The sequence below is a fragment of the Orcinus orca genome, chromosome 6 (genome assembly GCF_937001465.1).
Source record: "Orcinus orca chromosome 6, mOrcOrc1.1, whole genome shotgun sequence".
Lineage (NCBI taxonomy): Eukaryota > Metazoa > Chordata > Mammalia > Artiodactyla > Delphinidae > Orcinus > Orcinus orca.
Genome location: NC_064564.1, coordinates 12,990,412 through 13,011,103, shown reverse-complemented (window position 1 = coordinate 13,011,103; position 20,692 = coordinate 12,990,412).

Sequence of the window (20,692 nt, the reverse complement as noted above, 5' to 3'; positions counted from 1 at the left end):
CTGCAACAATGGGAAGTCAGTGAAGGGTGAAACAGGAGAGTAGCAGGACCCAGTGTGCAGTTTTAGAGAGATCACTCTGGTTGCAGTGGGGAGGATGGATTATAAAGCAAAACTGAAGACCGAGGGACCAGTAGGAGAGGGTGAGGATATTGTAATGATCCAGGCGTGAGAAGACAAGCGCTTGAGTTGGGCAAAGCCCGTGGGGATGGAGAGGTGGGGACAGGTAAGGACCTGAGTAGGAAGATCCTCCACCTTCTCCTGTAAAAAGTTTGGGGAAAGGGAGGTGAGTAAGAGGTATATTATACAGGTAATATTCTCTTTTCAAATTTTCCTCCTTCGTGCCAGAAAAAGACAGAAAAGCAGAAAGAGGGGGTGGGATTCTGGAGGACAGGCAGTCCATATACTAATGTCACTGGGGAATGTAACCTGCTCACAACGTCCCTCTATTATGTAGGTGAAGATACATTTTCAGCTGAAAAGAATTATTTTAAAACATGGGCGTGAAACAAATGAGCGCATGAAATCACGTTGTCCACAAGGCCTCAGCAGAACGTTTTCCTTAGATAGCAGCCTCGGGATAACACTGCCAGCATTCCCCAGTCCCAGAAAGAATCTGTGCTTTTGTCACTCAGTGATTTGTAACAGGAATAAAAAAACCCCTCTGCTTATATAAGAAATGCATCTGAAACTCCATGGCTGGCAGGTGCTTGAGATCGTTGAGCAGATGTCTGTGAAGCACCCGAAGTCCTCTATGTACGTTGGAAAGCACACATACGCCAGCTCCCTGCTGCTGTCCTGGAGAAAATATTCCAGACACGCAGCAAGGGGCTCTGTGCCTTTCCTCCCTGACTTCTCTCCTGTGGAGTATGAACCCAGGATAGTGTCTACTCAGAATCCTCTGTCCGTTGGCATTTGGAAAGGTCTTAACTGACTCCATCTATGTGGTACCTCCAAGCAAGACTGAACCCAGCTAACCAAGGATCTCTGTGCAGCTTCTGGAGTTGTCCCCGAGTCTCACAAGCCTTCCTGGTGTTAATCCTGCATCCTGGATGCCCTTCTCCCCAGACTCCCTCTCGTAGGTTTTGGGGCAGCTACCTGTCGCCTCTCCCTGTCTACCAAGCTCCCCCCTCCCCCCATAGTGATGGGATCCTTACATTCTTTTTCAAGCTGACTACCACCTGCTCCCCTTTCCCTTTGACAGGTGGATGGTGCCTCTCCCTCCAGGGGAAAAGGAAAGCACAGGTGCACATTCCTGCTTTTCACAGGGTGGTGCACAGGGCAGCCTGGTGCCCTTGGAGGGGGGCTGGGAGCCAGGAAAATGTGGGGCTCCAATGACAGCTCTTTCTCTCCTCATTTCGGGGATCCTGGGCAGGTCATATATCCTCTCTACCCCTCTGTTTCTTCCTGCAGAAAACAAGGGCAAACCCTCCCTTAAGTAAGACAATCCTTTGCAGGGATCCAAACATGGAGGAGGGCACAAGGCAAATACTCAGCAGATGTGGGTTCCCTTCTGTGGGACGCACACAGTGATCCTAGCAAAGGGCATCACTAACTGTATTTCACATCGGAGGAAGCTGGGGGAGGGAATGACGTGAATTACTCAAAAAATCATGCAGCAGAAATTTCAGAATTTGAACGCAGATCTGCTTGGCTCCAAAGCAAACCTTCCCTCTGCCCTCCCCCGCCTTCCTCCAAGACCCTCACCCTTCTCATCTTCTGTCTTTCTTTACTGTTTTCTTTTCTTCTGCCTATAATATATTCAGGGCTGCACCGTTATTAGAAATAAAAACCCAGTCTTAAAAGAGCGGGAAATTCTGATACAGGCTACAACATAAGTGAAACTTGAGGATGTTATGATAAGTGAAAGCAGCTAGTCACAAAAGGACAAATACTGTATGTGCCCCTTACATGAGGTCCTACAGAAGTCAGATTCACAGAGACTGAGAGGAGGGTAGAGTTGCTAGGAGTTGGACAGAGGAGGAAACGGGGAGCTAGTTTTAATGGTGCACAGTTTCAGTTTGGGAAGATGAAAAGAGTTCTGTGGATAGATGGCGTTGATGGTTCACAAGGTGAATGTGCTTAATGACATTTGAACTGGACACTTAAAAATGACTAAAATGGGGCTTTCCTGGTGGCCCAGTTGTTAAGATTCTGCCTGCCGATGCAGGGGACGCGGGTTCGTGCCCTGGTCCGGGAAGATCCCACATGCCGCGGAGTGGCTGGGCCCGTGAGCCATGGCCACTGAGCCTGCGCGTCCGGAGCCTGTGCTCCTCAATGGGAGAGGCCACAACAGTGAGAGGCTTGCGTACCGCAAAAAAAAAAAAAAGACTAAAATGGTAAATTTTAGGTTATGTCTATTTAACCACAATTTAAAAATGAAATAAAGACAAATACAGTAAAATATCTGTGGCCTTGTTTACCTTTTGCTCCTCCTCCCCCAGGTAGATGCTTTAAGATGCTTGGTCATGTTTTAAGATGAGTGTAAATGAATTACCTCACAGCTGTTTGGTGGCTACTGTGGACTGAATTGCATCCCCCCTCCCCAATTCATATGTTGAAGCCCTAACCCCCAATGCGACTATATTTGGAGGTGAGGCCTTTAGGAAGGTAATTAAGGTGAAATGAGGTCATAAGGATGGGGTCATCATCCAGTAGGGCTGGTGTTCTTATAAAAATAGGAAGTGGGACTTCCCTGGCGGTCCAGCGGTTAAGACTCCACGCTTCCACTGCAGGGGGCGCGGATTCCATTCCTGGTCAGGGAACTAAGATCCCACATGCCGGGTGGCACAGCCAAAAAGTAAAAAAAAATTTAAAAATAGAAGATAAATAAAAATAAAAAGAGGAAGAGACACTGGCGCACTCTCTTTCTCCCCGCGCGCACACAGAGGAAAGGCTGTATGAAGATGGATCGGGAAGGTGGCCGTCTGCAAGCCAGGAAGAGTGCTCTCACCAGGATCTGAAGTTGTCAACACCTTGACCTGGGACCTCCAGGCTCCAGAACTGAGAAAATAGATTTCCGCAATTTAAATCACGCAGTCTGTGGCATTTTGTGATGGGAACTCTCATAGCGGGGCTCGCCCCAAGGGAGTTTCTTCTGTCACCTGGCTTGGTGGTGGGCGGGTTGTGTGGCCCAGTGGTCAGCGACCCTTCCTTTGGGTCAGCACAGCCAGCCCAGCTCTGACCCCTCCTGACACCTGTCCCTTCAGAGGTGGACATAGAGCCATTCCTCAAGGAGAACATCCTCACTGACAGTGACAGAGGGAGGAGCAAGACCCCTTCCCCCTGACCCAGGAGACTGGTGTTGGGTAGGGAGGGCCAACAACTGGGCGGGGAAGTGTCTAAGATTTACCCTACTCACAAGCTAGCGAGTTAGCCTGCCCGTTTTCTGCTTGCTGGTAGGAGACGTGAGACTTCTGGGTCAGAGACAAAGGATCCTACTGCTCAGAGCAACAACAGGGTATCAGCATCTGTGCTTGTCTTCCCCCACCCCGTTCCCAGAGGGTGCTGTGATGGGGTCAGTGCTGCCTGCACAGGAACAGGTGGCTTAACAGGGAAGGAGCTTCGTGAGCCCAAGTCATTTCCAAAGGGCAGGAAGCTGGTCTGAATTTTGCTCCCCAGGGCAAAATGTGAATCTCTCTTACATTAGACAGCAAACACACCTGCCGTTGGCTGCCGAGGGCCACACCCCTCTCTCTCCAGGCAATCTGCATACCAGCACCCTGGTAGGAGACACAGAGAGATATAGAATCTAGTGGCTCTGCTGCACTGATGGAACCCTGCCTGGACAGCCCCACACACGGCTTCAAGAAGCTGCACTATTTCTGATCCACAGTAGATACTCTACGTAGTGGAAGCAGTCCTGGAACCTACACTTGAACGTGCATGGGTCTGATATCCTGCAACTTCACAATATGTCTGCTTTTAAAATGCGGGGTTCATTATGATTCGGGTATGGTAAGGCTAACAGGTCAGGAGAAGACTCAGCACTGACGCAGTAGTTTATGACTCACGGTTCTCAAGAGGAGGGGGCCACACCCACCGAACCACACGGGGAAGCGCCAGGCTCTGTCCGGAGGCAGAGGGAGTGAGGGGCCATCATGGTTGCCACAGGGAGGGGCAGGCAAGGCAGGGGAAGCAGGCTTAGGATAGGCCAGTCTGAATCATTTCAGCGGGCTCTGGGGCCCAAAGCTGTCCCTACTTGTCTGGTACCTGGGCCTCCGGTGATTAGGACAGGGGGACAGTGGCCCAGAGTGTGGGCGCTGGTTAAAGGACGTGGCTGGGGAAGGGGGCTGGAATTGGTTGGTTTGCACATGAAAGGTAAGCACCTACCCCATTCCTTTACTTTGCCCAAGAACCGGCTGGCGCTGGGGGCAGGAGAGGGTCCTTCCCGGGTCAGCAAGGCCCCAGATGTCAAAGCATCGGAGTAAAAAGACATACTTAATTCAAAGTCACATGAAAGCAGTACGTGGCTCTGAAGGCGACGCCAGAAGAATGTGGAAATGAGGAGGCGTGTCAGCTAAGGCACTGCTAGAACTAAAACGCATTTCACCCTCAAGTTAGTCCATCAGTCGTAAGTGTTCTCTGAGTAGCTGCCACGAGCCAGGCACCCTGCTGGGTGCTGGGCGGACGGGGTGAACTGAACAGACCCGGCCCTGCCTCGTGGAGCCTGGGGTCAAGCCCTCGCAGGGACCGGCTACGTGAAGTCCTCAGCAGCTCCCTGGGGAGCATAATGACCGCCCCACCCCAACCCACCCCGAGAACACTCAATTTGTTACCGAGTCCAAGCTCGCTTACCAGGCCAATAAATCGGAGACGGGGTGTCGAGGCAACGAATACCACTTTACTCGGAAAGCCGGCATACCAAGAAGATGGCACACTAAGGTCTCCAAATAACCCTCTTATCGGGGTCTGGGTGCCAGTTTCTTTTACAGAATCAGAGAGGGAGAGGGGGTGAGGAAGTAAAGTAAAAAGGGCCACCAGTCTTGCAAAACATCTCCTGGAATGGCCAGCCTGAGGGCGGAATTGTGTTAATTTCAGCCATTTACTGGTAAGCGGGGTCAGGTTGTCTCCCGGTGAGCGAAACAAAGGCACTTTAACACTCAGGCAGAGGGGCCTGGTTCCCAGTCAGGCCACTCTGTGTGATTATAATAACAAAAGCAACGAAAAGCAAAGGTTAAAGTCAAAGAAACAGATCCAACATGGAGTCCAATTTAGCCCTTCCCTGTTACAATTTGTCATCTGAAATTGGAGGCGTGTCTCTCTGGGGCACATTTGGGCCCCAAGACATCGTGCACCTCTCACTATATGGCGTGCTGGGCGGGAAGAAAGACCCTGCCTTTTGGAGCTCCTAGTCTCCACCAGAGGCATTTCCAAAGTTTTCTCAGCAGCCCGAGGACCTGTCTGAATCCTCGCATCCGGGCCTCAGCTTTATATCTTTGTCAGACTGTGTAAGCTCTGTCTGCAGCAGGCACCGTCCATCACTGCGGTTCTCTACTGTGCTCTTTTGGAAAAGAAATGTAAGTGTTTCTGTAGCTCAGAGGGGCATTTGTCTTAGTTCATTCGGGCTGCTGTAATAAAGTACCATAGACGAGTGGCTTCTGAACAACAGAAATTTATCTCTCACAGTTCTGGAGGCTGGGAAGTCCAAGATCAAGGTGCCAGCAGATTCGGTGTCTGGTGAGAGCCCGCTTCCTGGCTCATGGATGGGCAACTTCTCTGTGTCCCCACGTCGGGGAGGGAAAAGGGCTCCACTCTCCTGATCTAATCACCTCCCAGAGGGCCCATCTCCAAATACATTGGGAGTTAGGCTTTCAACATATGAATTTTAGGGAAACACAAACATTCAGTCTACAGCAGCATTCTTTTTTTTTTTAATTAGATAGTTGATTTACAATGTTGTGTTAGTTTCTGCTGTACAGCAAAGTGAATCAGTTATACACATATATATATATCCAGTCTTTTTATACATTTCCTTCCCATTTAGGTCACCACAGAGCATTGAGTAGAGTATAGCAGCATTCTTATTTGGGGGGGTTTCTGCACTGTTCTCCCTCCCACCCTCTTCCACCTTTTCTGGAGGTGGGGAAGAGACTGTTAGAAGAATTTCCCTCTGTGATGGATGAAAACTAAATTTTTGTTGGTGCGCACACGGTAGTGTACACAGAAGTAGAAGTAGAATGTTTTACACATGAAACTCATAGAATGTTATAAACCAATGTGTCCTCAATAAAAAAAGAAATTAAAGAAAAAAAGAATCTATCAGATGCTCTCTTAGCAGACTACGACATCCAGCGCGGGGGCCAATGAAGAGATTCCAGAATTAAGTGAGGGATAGCACTTGCTGACATAAACTCTTCTCCAACTCTGATTCTAACATGTCTTTTTCTTCCCACATTAGCCCATGGGTCACAAACTCCTTTGATAATATTTAATAAATGTTGGCAAATATTTTAGGCTTTGCTGGCCCGGGAGTCTCTGTCCCAGCTACGTAGCTCTGCCAGTGCAGTGCAGAAGCTGCCAGAGAGCCATATAAAGTGCCACCGACATGAGCTGCAAGGATGAACCTTGAAAACACGACGCTAAGTGAAAAAACGCCTGGCACAAAGGTCTGTGTATTGTATGGTTACATTTATGTGAAATGTCCAGAATAAGCAAATCAATAGAGACAGAAAATAGATGAGCGGTGTCCAGGGGCTGGTGGGAGGGGAGAACGTATCAGCAAGCAACCTCAGGATCTGAATGTACTAAAACCCACCGAGCTGTACACTGTAAAGGGGTGAATCTCATGGTATGTGAACTACATGTCAACAAAGCTAGTTTTTTAAAACAGCCATAGACAACACGTAGATAAGTGGGTGTGGCTTTGTGCCGATGAAACTTTATTTACAAAATGAGGGTGGATGTGGCCCATGGGCTGTAGTTTGCTGAGCCCTGTGCTAGACTGTAAGAGTCATGTAGTCAGGGCTGTGTCTCGTTTATCATTAACTTCCAGGACCTAGTGTAATAGTGGTCAAATAAGTAAGAACCCAATAAATGTTTGCTGAGTGAAAAAAAAAAAAAAGCATTTCCCTCTAAGATTGGGCCCGATGCTAGGGCTACTTCAAGCCTTTAACTAAGACACAGAGATAGACTTAAGAAATTGCAGGCTGGGCTTCCCTGGTGGCACAGTGGATAAGAATCCACCTGCCAGTGCAGGGGACACGGGTTCAAGCCCTGGTCCGGGAAGATCCCACATGCTGCGGAGCAACTGAGCCCATGCGCCACAACTACTGAGCCCGTGAGCCACAACTACTGAGCCCGTGTGTCACAACTACTGAAGCTCACGCGCCTAGAGCCCATGCTCCACAACAAAGAGAGGCCACCACAGTGAGGAGCCTGCACATCACAACGAAGAGCAGCCCCCACTCGCCGCAACTAGAGAAAGCCCGCGTGCAGCAGCGAAGACCCAACGCAGCTGAAAATGAATAAATATAAATAAAATAAAATATTAAAAAAAAAGAAATTGCAGGCCACTCATAATTATGTAAATATGAGCGTCTGGTGAAATATACATCAATGCCCTAGTTTTTAAATTCTGATGCAGTAAAATGTTTCAATTTGGGTTCTGGCAACGACTGTGATCATCTTAAGAGATGTATAAATACATGTAAATAAGGTATTAACATCACAAGACTGTTTTAGACCATTTCCCCATCTGGTTTGGTCCTGTAATTGTGTGGGAAGGTACAGTTCTTGGAATCTGGCCTGAAAAAAACATCACTTTCACTCTAGGTTCTCAGCAGCCTGCAAGGTGCTTACTTCCAAAGCCGATTTCAGATTAAGTTATAAGGTCTGTGTAGTACCCACAGACATCAGGTCAACATTTTATGGTGGTTGTTATAGGGAGATGGTTCTTCTGAACTTGGTTAGTTATCAGAGCGATCTGGAGAGTTTCTAAAAATTCATATTCTAGGCTCTGCTCTTAGAGATTACGACGATCCAGCTTTGCAGTGGGGCTGGGAAGCTGTATTTTTCAAAAGTTGCTCAGATGCCTGTGATGGTAAACCACAGATCTCGCCTGAGAGTTCTGCTGGCCTGGGTGTGCTCTCCTTGCCAGGGCCCTCACCAGGGAGCTTGTTAGAAACACCCACTCTGCATGTTCACAGGCTCCCCAGACGATTGGCAGGAAAACGTGGGAGGCATTGGTGTAGGGTGTTCACACGCCCGGGAAGTTTTTGGGAGACCATGATGGTCTCACTGTTAGCTGGTCAGGAAAGACTTCATGGAGAAGTCGGGCTGTTAAGAGGGTCAAAAAGGCAGAGTGAACCACTGCTTCTATTTGACCAACACAGAAGCAGAGGAAGCAAGAGAAAGCAGAGAGGATGCAGCAGATGGAACACAGGTGCTCTGTCCCCCCAGTATTACCAAAAGACGAAACGCAGACTCGATTTTGTTGGCACGTTTTTGCTGTAATTCATCATTTACACTTGGCCTTCACACTAGAGCATTATCTTAGGTATTTATCGAGGGTATTTGCAGAGCACGTTAATACTGTCTTTTTAGAGCTTTTACTCAACTGAGGCTGCTTACTGCCAAAGAAAGCCCTGGGGAACCAGGAGACTGTGCCTGGAACCAGCCCTTCCTGTAACCCACTGTGTACCCTAGCAGAGCCACTTGGGATCCCCGGGCCTCAGCTTCCTCATCTGTAAAACATCTGTGGCTCCTGGCCTCATCGATCCTATGTCCTGTTTTGTTTTTTATAATATTTATTTATTTAGGCTGCGCTGGGTCTTCGTTGAGACATGCAGGATCTTTGTTGTGGCCTGCGGACTTCTTAGTTGCGGCATGCGTGTGGGATCTAGTTCCCTGACCAGGGATTGAACTTGGGCCCCTAGGGAAGTCCCCTATGTCCTGCTTTGAAATAAACATTTGTAACATCTTCTTTGCTGTTCTAAAATGAAAATTGTAGCTATAACCACCTATAGGCATAATTTTTAAAAACCACTCTGATGCCCTAACTGTAATTTAAGTGGAAAATTCAAGTGAATACGTTGTAACCAATAATATGTATTTTAATCTGTAAAGGCTTGGGCAGTGTACTAAACCTGTCTTATATTGTCTGTATTCTGATGCTTTGACATCTGGGGCCTTGCTGCTCCTGGAGAGACTATGCCTCCCAGGGCTGCTAGCCTGTCCCTAGAGACAGTAAGCAACTTGCCCCAGAGCAGGAGTCCTAACCACTGGACATCCAGGGAATTCCCAAGAGTAGGATTTTAAAATTCAAACCAACCAGTTCAGAGCCCACAACCCAGCCACCTCCTTTCTCAGGCTCTCACATTCCCAGTAGGCTACTATCCCCCTGTCCTAATCACCCCAGAGCCAGGTACCAGACCACTAGGGACAGCCCCCATGCCCCAGAGCCCACTGAAATTATCCAGACTAGCCAGTCCTAAGCCTGCTTCCCCTGCCTCACTTGTTCTTTCCCATAGAAACCACAGTGAAGACTCTTGCCCACATTTCCCCCTAGCTCCCTCTGCCTCCTGACCCACCCTGGTGCTTCCCTGTGTGTCCCACCCCCATGGCGTGGTGTACCCCCCTCTTGGGAACTGTGGGTAACAAACTATCGTTTCAATGGCAGTCATCTCTTGGCCTGTTGGCCTTACTATACTTCAAATTTTATATTAATACACTATATTTTTAACAGAACTAGACTACAAGACATTAGGAAATGGTTTATTGCCCCTACTTATAATGAATAAGTTTAGATTTAAGAAAAGTCAGGGACTTCCCTGGCGGTCCAGTGGTTAAGACCCTGCACTTCCACTGCAGGGGGCGTGGGTTCGATCCCTGGTCAGGGAACTAAGATCCTGCATGACGCACGGCACAGCCAAAAAGAAAAGTCAAAGAAGGGAATTCCCTGGCAGTCCCGTGTTTAGGACTCGGCACTGTCACTGTCAGGGTCTGGGTTCCATCCGTGGTCAGGGAACTAAGATCCCACAAGCCTCACAGCACGGCCAAAAAAAAAAGGTCAAAGATCAGGATTCATTTCCTAGAAGGACAGCGAATGAGAAAGTCAAAGAACAGCTAGACAAAGGGATAAAAGTTAGTGCTAAATATCAACAGAGCTGACTGATTTGTACATGGCAGGAGAAAGAGGAAAATACCTTAAGTTAAATAGAGAGAAGATGCCGAGCTAAGTTATAGATTGCAGAGCAAAATAAGAAAGGATGACTTCTTTGCAAATCATCCAGGCCTTATGTGTAAGTGCAGTGTCAAAATAATTCCTTGTGATGACATGGGATGTGGGAGGGATGAAATATCACAGAAAACATTGCAGCACTATTTACAATAGCCAGGACATGGAAGAAACCTAAGTGTCCATCAACAGAGGAATGGATAAAGAAGATGTGGTACATATATACAATGGAATATTACTCAGCCATAAAAAAGATGAAATAATGCCATTTGCTGCAGCATGGATGGACCTAGAGATTGTCATCCTGAGTGAAGTAAGTCAGACAGGGAAAGACAAATACCATATGATATCGCTTACATGTGGTATCTAAAAAAAATGGTATAAATGAACTTATTTATAAAACAGAAATAGAGTCACTGATGTAGAAAACAAACTTATGGTTACCAAGGGGGAAAAGGGGGGGGAGGGATAAATTGGGAGATTGGGACTGACATACACACTACTATATATCAAGTAGATAACTAATAAGACCTACTGTGTAGTACAGGGAACTCTACTCAATACTCTGTAATGATCTATATGAGAAAATCTAAAAAAGAGTGGATCTATGTATATGTATAACTGATTCACTTTACTGTACAGCAGAAACTAACACAACATTTTAAATCAACTATACTCCAATAAAAAATTTTTTAAATGTCACAGAAAAGATATCCCAGATCTTGAAATCCCATCACAGTTGAAGCAGATGTTCTAGCTCAGAATGTCCGGCAGGACGTTGGAAAGTCTTAAGGGACCTGGGTAAACTCCTTGTGTGACCTGCTCTGGGCATTGCAGGACATCCAGTGTCTCTCCCACTAAACATCGGTAGCCCCCTCCAAACACGTGACAACCAAAACTTCCTCCAGAGGTTTTCAAGATGCCCACCTTGTGAAACCACTAAACTGGATGACCCCAACCTGCTCCCAGGACCAGCTTGCCTCAACTCTACGCTTCTGAGATTGCCGAGGCTTCACAGATGAGGTATATTGCTAATGTTCTTTGAAGTCTGAGAGTTACTATTGCTGGACACCAAAGTCCATTGCCGTGAACTGGCCAAAACATGTTAAGACACAAAGGCAATGAGAATATATGAAGAAAGGAGTGACAAACCAAGCCACAGTGATTTTTTGAGAGCAATCACAACCTTTAAGTGAACATCAAAAACTTCCACAATTGTGCAAGCAGCTATAGTTCTGGAAGCAGTTTGGGGTAGGCACTCCTCAAGCCCCCAGGCTCTAAGATGTGGAGCTGGTAGCAAGTCAGTCCATGGTGGTTAACATCTCAGGCTCTGGAATAAGACAAAACTGGATTCAATCCCAGCTTTGCCACTTGTTAGCTGGGTAGCTGTAGTTAATTTACTTGGCCTCTCTTAGTTCTATAATTGGTAAAATTGGAATCAGATGCCTAATTATAGTCATTTGTAAGGATGAGAGAATGCCCGCAAAAGGCCTAGCCAGAAGCAGAGCACTTAATAAACAATGTAAACGTAAGCTGTTATTAATTTATATAGTATCTGAGCTTTCTATTTTCAAACTGTCCACCAGAGGGCGCGCCAAACACTGTCCTGGAACTTGAAAAAGCTGTTGTCCAGCGTTGCTCCCAAGTTCTCAGTTTATAAAACATGCTCTAAAAATCTTAAGCGCTGGTATCTGAGAAAAGGGATTCAGCGACATTCCATTCGTTTTCCCCTTCCCCGCTGAGAGGTCCTATACCTAAAATAAAAGCACTCAACTTCGAGACTGTTCGTTTAAATGAAGTCGGATGTGTAATCTTGCAGCACTGAGGCTGCCTCTCTAAATCAGCTGCAAACAAAGGGCAGAGCTGGGGAAGCCGCCTGTCCTGGTGCAGGCAGTAAGGGACACATCGTTTGTAATTCCACACAATAATACCGACCAGAAGTCACTTCATATTTTTAGATCACCACGTGCCAGCAATTCTGGTAAAATACTCCACACACACACACAAAATAAATAATAAATCTCTCATTGTTTGAAGTTCTAAACTTCTGGCAGGTATGCTTGTGATTTATTAATACATATGTAAGCTTCAACTTAGTACATTTCCTTATTTATCCATTAATAATTGTATCCTATCTGGAAGTTAATCCAGAGAAGTCCCCGTTGTGCTGAAGTTCCTGCTCCGTGGACTCAGCTTCGTGCATTTTCCTTCCAGGGTTAGTTCCATTTGATTCAGAAACATTGAGAGCTTGGGGTTTAATTCTTGATTAATTCTTGAGCAGCAACTGTCTCCAACACCTGTTTAAATAGCAGGTTCACAATGAACCATGATAACGCAGCGATTGCAAAGACAAAGGAACAGGCCTCGAGTTACTTCACTTTTGCCATTCTACATGATACAAACTTGGAGGTTTTGGTTGTGTTTAAAATTAAAAACAGTTCCAGCTATAGCATAATAAAGTCCTGGGCATGTAAGGTACAGCATGGTGACTATAGTTAACAATACTGTTTTGTATATTTGAAAGATGCTAAGAGAGTGGATCTTAAAAGTTCTCATCACAAGAAAAAAGAATTGTAACTGTGGGTGGTGATGGTTGTTAACTAGTCTTATTGTGGGGACCATTTCTTAATATACACATATATCAAATTGTTAGGTTGTACACCTAAAGCTAATACAATGTTATATTCAATTCTATCTCAATAAAAATTTTTTTAAACAGTAAAATAGAGTGAGAACTGTGATATCTAATATTTTCCATTGGCAAGTGCAAATTTTGTTCATATGTGAAATATGTTCTAAACTTGAATAGCTACTGAATATTATTTTATTGTTACTAAAAGTAATTTTGTTGTATATGGAAGGGGAAGTGTTAAAAACCATCCACTCCAGGTGTTAATTATGCTAGGTCCGCCTTGGTCTTAAATCCCAAAGAATTTCCTTTCCACCTCCCTTTCTGGGAGGTGTCCAGCTGCTGACAGCCATTCAAGAAAGGAAGGAAGGCTTTTCTATCAGGAAACTGGATCCTGCTTTAGAGAAGCTGGGAGAGCAGTGCTGGGCTGGGAGGAGAATCTCAGAGAAGGAGAGAAGGGTGGGCAGCTCCAGCCAAGGCAGCGCGCTCCTTCCCGCCCCCCTCCCGCCCTCAGGCCAGAGGAGACCACGGTCCAGTTTCCTAATCCTGTCCGAGGTCAAGCCCATCCCCCTCCTGAGCCTTCCCTTCATTTAAGGAGGCCGTATTTGCGAGGATCTCAGAGCAACTGACAATTAGCAGGCCTGGAGCTAGAGGGGCAGGCTCGGAGGGAAGCCCCGTTGAAAGCCCGGCGGTGAGTGTGTTCTGGCCGCGACCGCGAGTGATACACGCGTCTTGTTAAATCTGCACACGTGCTTCAAAAATAAGTTATAATTTCATGCTCCGCGCTCCGTGGAACTTGGTCAGGTTGTACCCGTTGAGAGAAACTGACCGCATTTCTGTCTTCTTGTTGGCATTGCTACAATGTTTCTGCCCCTCTGGTTTGCTCTGGAAGCCGTGTTCCCGCCCCCGAACGAGGGGCTGTCTGGATACCACCCCTGCAGGTCTGCGGTGCGGGTCACTGGCGGCTGGGTCAACCCCATTCCCAGATAGATTCCAGGCTAGTCACAACTATTACCGTTTATTAAGGCTGGGACTACGGTCTAACAGTTGTCTCTGCTTTATTTCTAATTCTCACAGTGATTTCAGTTTATGGGTGAGGAAACTGAAGCCCAGAGGGCAAGCGGAGTTGCTGACCCTTACCAGGTAATGATGTGAACACGAGCCCCAGCAGAGGGCAAAGGGCGCAGGGGTACCAGGTAGAAATGAGCTCCTTATTCCTCCTCCCATTTTTTTTTTTTTTTTTGGTTTTTATAAATTATTTTCAATTGTGGTAAAATACACATAACATAGAATTTGCCAAGTGAGCCATTTTAACTCTTGTCATCTTGCAAAACTGAAACTCCGTACCCATTAACTAACTCCCCCTCCTTTCCTCTCCTCCTGCCCCAAATCTTATAAAGCAGATATTGTTATTACCACCAGCTCCACTTTACAGATGAGGAAACCGAGGTCATAGGCTCTTCTGACTGGTGTGGGGTGATACCTCACTGTTGTTTTGATTTGCATTTCTCTGATAATTAGTGATGTTGAGCATCTTTTCACGTGGCTATTGACCATCTGTATGTCTTCTTTGGAGAAATGTCTGTTTAGGTCTTCTGCCGTTTTTTGGATTGGGTTGTTTGTTATTGAGTTGTATGAGGTGTTTGTGTATTTTGGAAATTAAGCTCTTGTTGGTAACATCATTTGCAAACAATTTCTCCCAGTCCATAGGTTGTCTTTCTGTTTTGTTTATGGTTTCCTTTGCTGTGCAAAAGCTTATAAATTAGGTTAGGTCCCATTTGTTTATTTTTGTTTTTATTTCTATTGCCTTGGGAGACTGACCTAAGAAAACATTGCTATGATTTATGTCAGACAGTGTTTTGCCTGTGTTCTCTTCTAGGAGTTTTATGGTGTCCTGTCTTATATTTAGGTCTTTAAGCCATTTTGAGTTTATTTTTGTATATGGCGTGAGAGAGTGTTCTAACTTCACTGATTTATATGCGGCTGTCCAACTTTCCCAGCACCACTTGTTGAAAAGACTGTCTTTTCTCCATTGTATATTCTTGCCTCCTTTGTCAAAGATTAACTGACTGAGAGACTAACACACCATTGTAAAGCAATTATACTCCAATAAAGATGTTAAAAAAAAAAAGATTGACTGTAGGTGTGTGGGTTTCTTTCTGGGCTCTCTATTCTGTTCCATTCATCTATATGTCTGTTTTGATTACTGTGGCTTTGCAGTATTGTCTGAAGAATGGAAGGGTTATACCTCTAGCTTTGTTCTTTTTCCTCAGGATTGCTTTGGTAATTCTGGGTCTTTTGTGGTTCCATATAAATTTTAGGATTATTTATTCTAGCTCTGTGAAAAATGTGATGGGTAATTTTATAGGGATTACATTAAATCTATAGATTACTTTGGGTAGTATGGCCATTTAAACTACATTAATTCTTCCAATCTAAGAGCATGGATATCTTTCCATTACCTTGAATCATCTTCAGTTTCCTTTATTAATGTTTTATAGTTCTGAGTGTATAAACCTTTCACCTCTTTGGTTGGTTTTATTCCTAGGTATTCTTTTAAATGTGATTTTAAAAGGGATTTTTTTTTACGTTCTCTTTCTGATATTTCATTGTTAGTGTAAAGAAATGCAACTGATTTCTGTATACTAGTCTTGTATTCTGCTACCTTGCTGAATTCATTTGTCAGTTCTAATAGTTTTTGCATGGAGTTTTTAGGGTTTACTATATAGAGCATCATGTCATCTGCATATAATGACAACTTTACCTCTTTCCTTCCACTTTTGATACATTTTATTTCTTTTTCTTGTCTGATGGCTGTGGCTAGGAATTCCAATACTATGTTGAAGAGAAATGGTGAGAGTGGGCATCCTTGTCTTGTTCCAGATTTTAGCAGGAAGACTTTCAGCTTTCACTGTCAAGTATTATATTGACTATGGGTTTGTCATAAATAGCTTTTATTATGTTGAGATATGTTCCCTGTATGCCCACTTCCGTAAGGGTTTTTATCATGAATGGATGTTGAATTTTATCAAATGCTTTTTCTGCCTCTATTGAGATGATCATGTGGGTTCTGTCTTTTCTTTTGTTGATGTGGTGTATCACATTGATTGATTTGTGAATGTTGAACCATCCTTGTGACCTTGGAATGAATCCAACTTGATCATGGTATATGATCCTTTTTATGTGTTGTTAGATTCAGTTTGCTAATATTTTGTTAAGGATTTTTGTATCTATATTCATCAAAGATATTGGCTTATAATTTTCTTTTTGCTACTATCTTTGTCTGGTTTTGGTATGAGGGTGATTTTGTCATCATAGAATGACTGTGGGAGTGTTCCTTCTTCTTCCATCTTTTGGAAGCATTTGATAAGGATTGCTATAACTTCTTCTTTGTATGTTTGATAGAATTCCCCAGTGAAGCCATTCAGTCCTGGACTTTAGTTTGCAGGCAGTTGTTTGTTTGTTTTTATTACACATTCTGTTTCACTTCTAGTGATTAGTCTGTTCAAATCATCTTTTTCTTCTTGACTCAGTTTTGGTATGCTGTATGTTTCTAGAAACTTTTCCATTTCTTCTAGGTTGTCCATTTTGTTGGCATATAACTTTATAATATTTTCTTTTTATAATTTTATATTTCCTCAGTATCAATTGTTATTTCTCCTCTTTCGTTTCTTATTTTGTTTCGATCTTCTCTCTTTTCTTCTTGGTGAGCCTAACTAGAGGTTTGTCAATATTGTTTATCCTCTCAAAAAAACAGCTCTTGGTTTTATTGATTTTTTTTTCTATTATTTTTAATCTCTAATTTATTTCCTCTCTGATCTTTATGATTTCCTCCCTTCTGCTGACTTTAGGTTTTGTTTGTTCTTCTTTTTCTAATTCTTCTAGGTGTTAGATTAGGTTGTTTATTTGGGATTTTTCTTGTTTTTTTAAGAAGGCCTGTACCACTATGAACTTCCCTCTTAGAACTGCTTTTGCTGCATCCTGGAAATTTTGTATGGTTGTGTTTAGTAGTGTTTAAATATGACCCAGTGTGATCTACAGATACCTATCCAAAATCTCAACAGTGTTTTTTTTAAGAAATAGAAAAATCTCTCCTAAAATTTATATGGAATCTCAAGGGACTCTAGATAGCTAAAAGAATCTTAAAAAAGAAGAACAAAGCTAGAGGACTCACACTTCCTGACTTCAAAACTTACTACAGGGCTTCCCTCGTGGCGCAGTGGTTGGGAGTCTGCCTGCCGATGCAGGGGACACGGATTCGTGCCCCGGTCCGGGAAGATCCCACATGCCGCGGAGCGGCTGGGCCCGTGGGCCATGGCCGCTGAGCCTGCGCGTCCGGAGCCTGTGCTCCGCAACGGGAGAGGCCACGACAGTGAGAGGCCCGCATACCGAAAAAAAAAAAAAAAAACTTACTACAAAGCCACAGTAATCAAAACAGTGTGGTACTGGTATAAAGACAGACATATAGACCAGTGGAGTAAAATAGAGAGGCAAAATAAACCATTGCATATATGGTCGAATGCCTTTTGACAAAAGTGCCAAGACCACTCAATCTTTTCAACAAATGATGTTGGGAAACTAGATATTGACATGCAAATCATGAAGTTGTACCCTTACCTTACACCATATCAAAAATAAAAAATTAATTGAAAATGAATCAAAGACCTAAACACAAGAACTAAAACTATAAAACTCTTAGAGGAAAACAGGGGGAAAACTTCATGACATCAGATATTTCTTGGATATCATACCAAAGGCAAGAAAAGAAAAAAATATAGATAATGGGTTACATCAAAATCTAAACCTGTGCATTGAAATATACAATCAACAGAGTGAAAGGACAACCCATGGATGGGAGAAAATATTTGTAAATCATATATCTGAGAAAAAGGTTAATATCCATAATATATAAAGAACTCCTACAGTTCAACAACAACAACAACAACAAAATAATCCAATTAAAAACTGAGCAAAGGACTTGAATAGACATTTCTCCAAAGAAGACATACAAACAACCAATAAGTACATGAAAAGATGCTCAACATCACTAATCATTAGGGAAATACAAATCAAAACCACAATAAGATATCACCTCATACCCATTAGGGTGGCTAATGGGTATGAAGTGATATCTCCCCCCACACACACAAAAAAAAAAACAGGAAATAGGTGTTCACAAGGATATGAAGAAATGAGAACACTTGTGCACTGCTTGTGGGAATGTAAAATGGTGCAGCCTTTGTAGAAAACTGTATGGCAGTTCTTCAAATAATTAAACGTGGGATTACCATATGATCCAGTAATTCCATTTCTGGGTATATACCCCAAAGAATTGAATACAGGACTCAAAGATGTATTTGTACATCCATGTTTATAGCAACATTATTCACAATAGCCAAAAGGCGGAAGCAACCCAAGTGTCCATCGATGGATGAATGGGTAAACAAACTGTTGTCTACTTATACAATGGAATATTATTCAGCCTTAAAAAGAAAAGAAATTCTGACACAGGCTACAACATGGATGAACCTTGAGGACATTATGCTAAGTGACATAAGTCAATCACATAAGGACAGATACTGTAGATTCCACTTTTATGAGGTACATAGTATAGTTAAATTCATAAAGACAGAAAGTAGAATGGTTGTCACCAGTGGCTGGAGGGGTGGGGGGACTGGGAAGTTGTTTAATAGATACAGAGTTTCAGTTTTTCAAGAAGTAGAGAGTTCTGGAGGTGGATGGTGTGATGGTAGACAACAGCCTGAGCATACTGAACTGTACACTTAAGATGGTTACATTTTATGTGTATTTCACAAAAAAGAAACATCCATCAGACCATGTTGCATGTCTTCTCTGAGCCCCCCATGGTTTTCCTCCTCATTCAGAATAAAATCCAAATCCCTTCCCCCGGCTGAGAGGGCCCTACACTCCAGCCCTACCAGCCCAGCACATTCTGTCTCAGGACCTCTGCACTCGCTCTTTGTTCCCTCTGCATGGAAGGCTCTTCTCCCAGATGACTGCACTGCTCGTCCCTTTATTTCACTCAGGACTCTGCACAAACATCACTTCCTTTGGCCACTAGATCTACAATGGCACATCCCACAAACCCCATATCATACTTTATTTTTCTTTATAACTTTCCTCAGTACTTGGCATTCTCCTTACCAGTCATCAATCTCTTTATTGTTTGTCTCCATCACTAGAACGTGAACTCCACAAGGCCAGGGGTTTGCCTTCTTGTTTCCGTGTTCCCACTGCCTAGAATGGTGCTGACCCACGGCTGATGGTCAGTATGTCACATGGACTAGTGAAGGAAGAACAGCACACAGCAGACATGTTGGTGAAACTGGTGGATGGGGTAGAGCTGGGAGTGACTGGATGGTGGAATCGGGATCCCACAAGATCTCACGAAGTTGATAGGCTGGGCTCAAGTAATAAGGTGAAGCTTGGGACTTCCCTGGTGATCCAATGGTTAAGACTCTGAGCTTCCACTGAAGGGGGCACGAGTTCAATCCCTGGTCAGAGAACTAAGATCCTGCATGCCATGCAGAGCAGCCAAAAAGAAAAAAAGTTGAAGCTTAACAGGGATACGTGTGAAAGGTTATATATACTTAGGTCAATGGCACAAATGAGCACAGGATGTGGGGAAGATGTCTTAAGAGCAGCATCATAACCTGCAAAGACTTGGAAGATGTATGTCAATGGGAAGCTGGTGATGGGATGGATGGGACCCTGCAGAAACAGCCTGTGATGGAAGGCTGCTGTGTTTTGCACAGAACATTCCAGGGAGCAGTGCCATCCGTTCTGGGCCGGACAATTTAAGCAGACAGAGGTTATTCAAGAACATTCAGAGCACGTGACCAGGATGGCAACGGCATCCAAACTCACATCCTATAAGAAAAAATAGAAGGATCTGGAATGTTTAGCCCATAGCTGGTAGATTTGGGAGCCAGACAGAACTGAATCAAATCCTGGTTCTGCCTTTTATTAGCTGCGACACGTGGACAAAATTCTTAACCTCCGTAATCCTTAGTTGTCTTATTGTCAAGGCCAGTGTTGTAAAGGGTAACATATAACCGCTTGATCACTACAAAGTTATCATACACAGGAACCCTTACAGTGTCCTCTAGAAAATTTGAAGAGCCATCCTTTTAAATATATATCCAATTGTCTTCACTGCAATAGTCAATGAAAGTCCTTGACATTATCTTTAATAGAGTCCAACCATCATGTGTGAATTTAGCATTTAATGCCCACTTTTATGAATTTTTATCTGTGGGTGGGCATCCCAATTTGAGGCATTGCACATGTGAGCAGAATTAAGACTAGATGTAAGTGAGAGAACATCATGATAGTAGCAGCAGATGGAATATTAAGAACAGAAAAGCTCCAAACACAGAATATCTTTTGTGTCACCTCTGTTAGGTTGTCTGTAACCTACAACAGCTCTGTTCTGGACCATCTGGGTGCAGCAACCTTGGTAGATCCTACGCTTGCACCCTGACGGAATTCATCTTGAAGAGGTTTGGTTTTAAATAACCGGAAGGTTGTGCCATTCAAGAGTCTTACCTTTGGGACACAGAGTTAACTTGCTCTCTGGTGGGTACTCACGGGTCTACTCCCTGTGCAGTTACTGCAGCACCTGAGCGTAGATTTAACGTGTCCTTCACTGGGATCTGAATGTTCTTTTTGCTGGGTGTACCTCCTGTCTCCAATTTGTAGTTCATGGCATGGCCCTCAGTGAGGGGTAAGGGGCAAGATAGTGGCAACTTGCTGATGAGAACACTGACCAGCTCAGTCTAGCTTTTACCAAAGTGGACAATGTCAGAATCTAACAGCTGAGAGGGTTCATCCAAACTGGGACACTGGGGGGAGTAAAATGAGGGGTT